The 7,406-nt window shown below is 43.0% G+C and overlaps 1 long non-coding RNA gene across 2 annotated transcripts; it reads left to right on the forward strand.

Moving 5' to 3' along the window:
• The first annotated feature begins 1,391 nt into the window (after nucleotides 1-1,391).
• Nucleotides 1,392-2,594, forward strand: LOC117554199. Of its 2 annotated transcripts, none has more exons than XR_004570241.1 (3): nucleotides 1,392-1,435; nucleotides 2,273-2,414; nucleotides 2,520-2,594. It is a non-coding gene; the product is annotated as an uncharacterized LOC117554199 (long non-coding RNA). The 2 variants fall into 2 exon arrangements; XR_004570242.1 differs by lacking the exon at nucleotides 1,392-1,435 and adding an exon at nucleotides 2,055-2,167.
• The last annotated feature ends 4,812 nt before the right edge of the window (nucleotides 2,595-7,406 follow it).

The raw sequence follows: 7,406 nt of genomic DNA on the forward strand, positions 1-7,406 counted from the left end.
GCCGATACGATGCGCATCTCGATACGTTGCCACGATACGATACATTAACGATACATTTGAAACACCAGGCGATGCGATACGATACGATTCACCCCTGTTGCGATACAGTTCGATACGATTTGATTCAACATTATGCGATTCGGTGCGATACGATGCGATTCAACACGATGCAAAAATAATGATACTTCAATTTGGTACGACAGAGGATTTTTGTTTTATTCCTTATATGCAGCAAATCATACATTAACAAAAAAGTGCTTTACATATTTGGTACTGCACATCCCATCATGCCGTTTATTGTTTTACCTTTAAAAGCTCTCCAGAGTACAATTGTATAACACCTCACAGTTAAACAATGTAAGGATGCATTGCTCATGATTAACAATGTGCAAATAACAGCTACCATAGAGCAATGCCCATACAGCTGCCAGCCTGATGTGCTTAACACTCATTCATAGGCTAACTCACCAGTGAGCAGAAAGCGGTGGGTTCTATATGAACAATAAATAATACAAATAACCTTTCACAAACAGGTATTTCATAACTGCTTACAGTGAGGAATACATTTAAATTATTATTGGCCGTCACAGGCTGCTGTAAACTAAACACACTCTCTCTGACAGAACACCTCACTGAGTGATTTAACTCATATGTCTAACTTTGAGGTTTCTCTTTTCAGCCGCAGACCCCATGTCGACTCTTTATGTGCGTCGCTAAGTTCCTCGTACTACTTGTGTACTTTAAATCGGCTCGGCATCGTTAACAATTTGCGAGCGATTTTTCAAGTTGACCGTCTGTGCCGCGCACATATACCATCAGGACGTTACTGATGGGGTGCGGCTGCGGAGTGATACTGTGTGTATGCAAGCCCGCATCTAGGACGGATCTATGTAACATGGCTGTAGACCTGTTAAGTAATAAAGATACCTCATACAAAGGTCTACGGATACCTTATTACTCTCCATGACCTGCGGTCAACTATATAGCCTAGCATAAAGGACTATTACACCGTCTTTCTTGAACAATCCGAAGTGTTACCAAACGTTTGATTTGTAGGTATTTTTCGGTGCGCTGTGTTTCTCTTTCTCCTCGACTTCCGTGTGTGTTGATAACTGAGACTCTCGGCCTCCGTAGTGGCGAAGATATCAAAGATCGTATCTGCTGAGCGTTGACAAGATTAGGGGATTTTATATGAATGAATCGGTTTTTTACCGATGCAAAGACGCTACGCAATCGATGCATCGCGAGTTCAACCCGGTTCAACCCAAACTGATGTGCACTCGCATCTTGAACGTTTATGCCGGTGCACCTCGGTGAATCTTAACATCTCTAGTATCTAGGCAACGGAACACAATTGTGGTCATGTGACCATTATGTTTTCAAGCCCCTCCCATTCCCCCCTTGCCAGGAAGGTGAAGTTGGTGCTGGTGCTGTGGTAAGTACGTTTTTTCACAAAAATGTGTTTTTTGCATGTAAAAGTACATTTTCTTGCTATGAACTTAATCAACTATTGTGTCAAAGCAAATTGATTCAGGTAGAAAAACGTATATCATACATGTTGATGAACTTCCAACATGTAAAACCATGTGATTGATGCTAGTTGAAGATTAGCCTGAATTGCTAGAGATGTTGTTTTTTCTAAAATGGTGGCTGTGGGGTTAAGTGAGACAGTGTCTCACTTTACCCCACCATGAAGCACAAGTTAAGTTTAGTCTTAAACATATTTAGTGTAATATTACATTACATATGTTTTATTTGTAATGTCATCAACATTGTAGAAAAGCCATCATGCCAAGAAACTACACAAGAAAGACAACCTGGGGCCAAACACCCCTCGCAGAGATGGAGAGTGCAGCCGCTGAGGTCATGCAAGGAAAGAAGTCCTTAAGAGAAGCTGGAAGGGATATAAATATTGACAAGACAACCCTACAAAGATTCATAAAGAAAAAAGAGAAAGGGGAAGTAAAATCAGTAGCCTGGGGTGCAGTAGCTGAGGCAAAGAGAATATTCACAGATGAGATGGAGGAGGAGCTTGCCAAACACTTGAAACAACAAGCTAACCAGTTCCATGGCCTTGCTCCAGTTAAGTGCCGTGAACTGGCATTTGAATACGCAGAGAGAAACAATATCCCTGTCCCTGCCAATTGGACAGAGAAACAATGTGCAGGTAGGCTAGGGTGTGCAAGATGTCACATGATTCTGTAGGTTAACTTAGAACAAATGATCTTGCCACAAAGCTAAATCTTATAATAATGAATTATCTACTCTTTAGGAATAGAGTGGTTTGGCAGGTTCCTAGCACGTCGCCATCTCTCTGTCCGAACTCCGGAGGCAACATCCCTGGGAAGGGCTACAGCCTTCAATAAAACTACAGTGGGGGAGTTCTTCGAAAATCTGGCTGTAGTGATGGACAGGTGACAGAATTAATTTTTTAGTTGCAAATGTTTTATGGAGGCTTTACCTGTAAGATTTGGTTTTGATTCTGATAAGGTTCTTCCCTTGCCTCTCTTCTTTAACAGGCACAAATTCCCTCCACACATGATTTACAATGTGGATGAAACAGGCGTCGTTACAGTTCAAAAGCCACGGCAGGTAAGCTACACATGATACACTAATCTTAAAGCTCACATCTCACTCAAGGCAGTAGAAAAAGCAAAGAGCAACAGTATTGTTATGCTCACCCTTCCACCCCACACATCCCATCGCATGCAGCCTCTCGACGTGGCCGTGTATGGCCCGTTCAAGACCCTATACAACCGAGCTCTTGATGGGTGGATGAGATCTAACCCTGGCAAAACAGTCTCCATCTACCAGATTGCAGGACTTGTGAATGAGGCCTTCTTGTCAGCAGTGACACCACGGAATATCACTTCTGGATTCAAGTCCACTGGGATTTTCCCATATAACAGAGATATTTTCCCTGAGGAAGCGTTTGCACCATCCATGGTGTCAGACCGGCCAAACCCTGAGCTGCCGCCTGCATCCACTGGTCCATCCACTTCAGATGATCCAGATGGTCCACTCCCTGCAGATGAACCACCTGCTGCAGATGCTAATCCATCCACTCCGCGTGGTCCACATGGATGTGCCTCGCCAGCTGATTCAGATGTTCCCAGCCGACCTGGATATGTGTCTCCTCGTGAAATCCTACCACTTCCCAAATGTCCCCCCAGAGCACAAACCAAATGAAAGCGTGTGAAGACAGCCATCCTAACAGATACTCCTGAGAAGCAGGCAATAGAAAAGGCTTATGAAGAGAGACAAAATAAACTGGCAGGGAAAAAACAAAATAGCAAAGAAAAAGAAAGCACCCAAAAGGAAAATCATAGATAGCAGCTCTGAGGAGAGTGATGTCCCTGTCCCACTTGATGATGAGAGCCCTGAGGATGAGAGAAGTGATCCTGGAAACACAGATCTGAACGTGGGTGACTTTGTCCTAGTTAACTTTGCAACCAAACACAGGAGTCTCCGTTACGTTGGCATGGTTGAGAAAGTTGAGGATGATGAAATACTTACACAATTCCTCAGAAGAATCCAGGGAAACAAGAAACAGTGGGAGAGACCCACGTTTGCTATAAAGGAAAATGATGTGGCACATGTTCCTAAAGGTGATGTGGTGAAGAAGCTGCCTCAACCTAATAGGCCCGGAGGAACCACACGGAGAGAGCAACTCTTCACCTTTCCCTGTAACCTTCAGGGCTGGAATGTAGAGTAGGCCTTGTTATAGAGTATGAGGCTGATGTTCTAATCCAGGTGGGTCTAGCCTGAGTCCCAGGCTGTTCTAGCTTGTTCTGATGGTCCTATGTTCTGAGCCCCAGACTGTGTACTAGCTGGTTCTGATTATGGGTCCATGTTCTGACCCCCAGACTGTGCACTAGCTGGTTCTGATTGTCCTTTGCTCTGACCCCCAGACACTAGCTGGCTCTAAAGGTCCTGTGTTCTGACTCCCACACTGTGAATGTTAATTAAAACATTTTGAATTATATTATGTTGTATTTGATTGACTTTTTAGTACTTTGGGTTACTTTCAAGTGTTTAAAAAAATGTGCTTAATTGACCAATCCTCATGATTCTGATACTAGTCCGACATTAGTTTTGGAATGTGTGGTTGTCAATCTAGCTATCAGGTTTCTAATTGTTACAACATGTGTTGTTATGGTAGTTTTAAAGTGGAAAACGTAAGTGGATCAGCTTACCCCCAACTGGTTCACTTTACCCCCTTGATTTCTCTGGTCTGTCTAAGTTTACCCCTGAGCTGGGGTGAAGTGAGACACAAGACCACTTTTTTTTAAACAATCATATTTTCATTGCCCTTTGTCCTGAAAACATTCTGATAATTCCCATAGCTAGGAAACATCCTGAATTAATAGGAAATGTGTAAATGTTACTGATATATAATTTTAGCTCGGCTAGAGGGGAGCAAATGTAAAAAATGTCTCACATTACCCCACTCTCCCCTACTTATTTTCTTAACGTGTGAATGACAAGCATTAAGAATAACAAAATATAGCTAATTCTCTTGCAGATTGTCTCATTTGATTATGAATGTAACGTTTATATAGGGGAACTACACTGTTAGCAGTAACTTGGTATGCATGTATTTCATGTTAGCTTAGCTTCTTAGCTTGAGCTAGCTCTGTTTACTTCCAGTTCGGAGGCAGCAGGTCCCGCCTCGGCTCCGCCTCTTTGCCCTTATTTGGAGCAGGCGGGATTAGACTCTGACGTTGCTGTCAAGCCGTTAGTGGCCGACTCCGCCTACTAAGGGCTTCTCGGCAACTCTGCAGAATCCTATGGGTGACGTCACGGACACTACGTCCATTTATATATAGTCTATGATACATACACACCAGTGACGTGCGGTGAGGTTCATGGCTGGTGAGGCACTGACTCTTTCAGTCAGATTTACAAATATTATATTCTGACCTTAATCGAAATATTCTGTTATTTTCAAAAGCTTTTTTGGTCTGATGTTTCGATTCATTTTAAACAGACCGTTCAACAAAAGGATACCCATAATCTAAATATTGGATTGTTCTTTCTTAGTAAGATCCAATTTTCATTACCAATGTGGTCTTACCTTGACTTGAAGATGAAGTCCATGCTATCCTTCTGGACAACAATCTCTATTACTTTTTTGTAAAAGTCCTCCTTATCTTCCTCTAGTTTCAAAAGTCTAGCTTGTTGTTTGCCTCTGCGTAGAATAACAGTAGCAACAAGAACCTGTGGGCTCACGTGCGCCCCCTTCAGTGCGGCAGAGGTTATGCCTGCCTCCCCTGGTGCTTTTTTCATTGCCGTTGTACGGCGAGCCTAAGTATCATATATAGGCCTACGTGAAATACGTTATTTTGAGACTATGGATGGCGAGGATAAATGTAATAAAGGGATCTACAAACATTACATTGGTGACATACAGTGAGATGGTAACAGGCATGCGCTTAGGGCCTGCTTTCCAGCCAGTTTCTGTGAGGTGACGCATTCTGAGGTGAGGCAGAGCTCATCTGTGCCTCACCTCACCACACAGTAACTGGCTTGAGCGCGCTCACAAAATAAGTGCCCGTGCTAAATTAGTGCCCGCGCTCCAGCAAGTTACTGTGGGCTTACGAGAGGCAGAGCTCGTCCCTGCCTCACTCCTCATCGCTCCCATGTAGTTGTAGCGGAGCTCTGCAAATTTGCTGATTTTGACTATAAAAAGCGATTGGAATCAAACATAAATCACATTTACAAAACAGATCAGTGGAGACATTTTATTATTATTACTATTTAGTTTTTCTTTAGTTGTTTTTCCGTTACATTGGAGTATGGCCAGTCTATGAGTATGACAGGTGAGGCTCTGCCTCCCCTGCCTCCCCTGCCTCCCCTGACTGCACGTCGCTGATACACACACACACTCATGAGCTTCCCCCAGACCACTAATCCAAACGAAAATATTTGCCCGCCGTAGCCTACTTTGATCATTTGCTCCGCAAATCCAACACACTCTCACTCCATAATCGTCCAAGAGCGACGTTTGGTCAGTGTCCGTGGCGTGCAGTTGTGACGCTCCTAGGCTCCTTCAGCTTCATAAAGGGACGCAAATAGCTTTCAACTGATTGCAATGTATTCCCATCTGCGGCGGGATTTGACGCTCATGGAAGCACGGCATTCGTTTGTGTCAGCTGCCCTTAAAAGGCAATGTGAGCGTCCATTCTCATTGGATAATGGAGAATTGTACACCCGGAAGTAAGTATTCCCCTTACTGTCAATTGATTTTACAGTGATATCTGCACTACTCATCGACTAAAAAACACCAGATTATCCTTGTTAATTACACAACATTGATTAGTTTAAATTGTGTGCAATGCTTTTGTATTTTTCCCCTTCGATTCGGAGAAACAAATATTTTTTCGGAGTAAAGGATGGCAGAAGACACTAAACTACCCAGAATCCCCAGCTATCGTTGAGACTACACCATGTGCTCTGTTTGACAAACCCCGTTTTTTTTCACCATTCATTCCAATGGCTGGCGTCTATGTCACGTGATATTCAAATTTCTCCCTTCAGAAAAAAAAAACATGTCCGAACTTCGTTTTATTCTCGGTGGAAAATGCCTATTTTAAAGTTAGTTTGGCCATTAAAATGCGAGAAATATGAGTTGTTATTTCAGATTATGTGTGCAGTGGATGTACATGATCTCTAGTTTGCTAGTTATTACGAAGATTACTTCAGGAAATTGCGTCCATAGAACGTTTTCATTGTTACCAAGGTGGTTGCTAGGGACGCTGCTATCGATATTATTTCTGTTATGTTGTGTAACTGTTTAATGGTGTTATCTTTATTGCTACCCACTTCCCCGTCAATTTATAGTGTTGGTCCACAGCGCAAACGTATTAGTTTAACAAAATCCGCATCTAAAATTGTGGCATAGATACGTTATTTTCCCCTGTGCAATTCTCCATTTACTCAACAATAACACATAATTATCCTTGTGTTTATTTATTTGTTTGATTAATAAACACAAGTTGGAGTCCGTCAGGACCGAGGGTCGGAGCAGCTCATTTGCTTTACAGAATATTACACCTGGAAGTAAGTATTCTCTCCGCTTCGCTTGACAAACCCTGTGATAGTCTTCAAGTTCTGTGATTGGATATTTGAGTGTGCTCCGAGGGTTACGCCGAGCGTCGAACAGCACTTGAAATGTGATGGAACCACGGCAGACTGTCCAAAACTGGATTTGAACGGGTCCACCCCGTCCCGAGCTGCAGTGTCAGGCTGGCTGTTAATGGTGTTATCTTTATTGCTACCCTCTTCCCCGTCAATGTATAGTGTTGGTCCACAGCGCAAACGTATTAGTTTAACAAAATCCGCATCTAAAGATACGTTATTTTCCCCTGTGCAATTCCAGTCTCACATCTCACAGCACATCGTCA

Source organism: Gymnodraco acuticeps, unplaced genomic scaffold, assembly GCF_902827175.1.
Source record: "Gymnodraco acuticeps unplaced genomic scaffold, fGymAcu1.1, whole genome shotgun sequence".
Lineage (NCBI taxonomy): Eukaryota > Metazoa > Chordata > Actinopteri > Perciformes > Bathydraconidae > Gymnodraco > Gymnodraco acuticeps.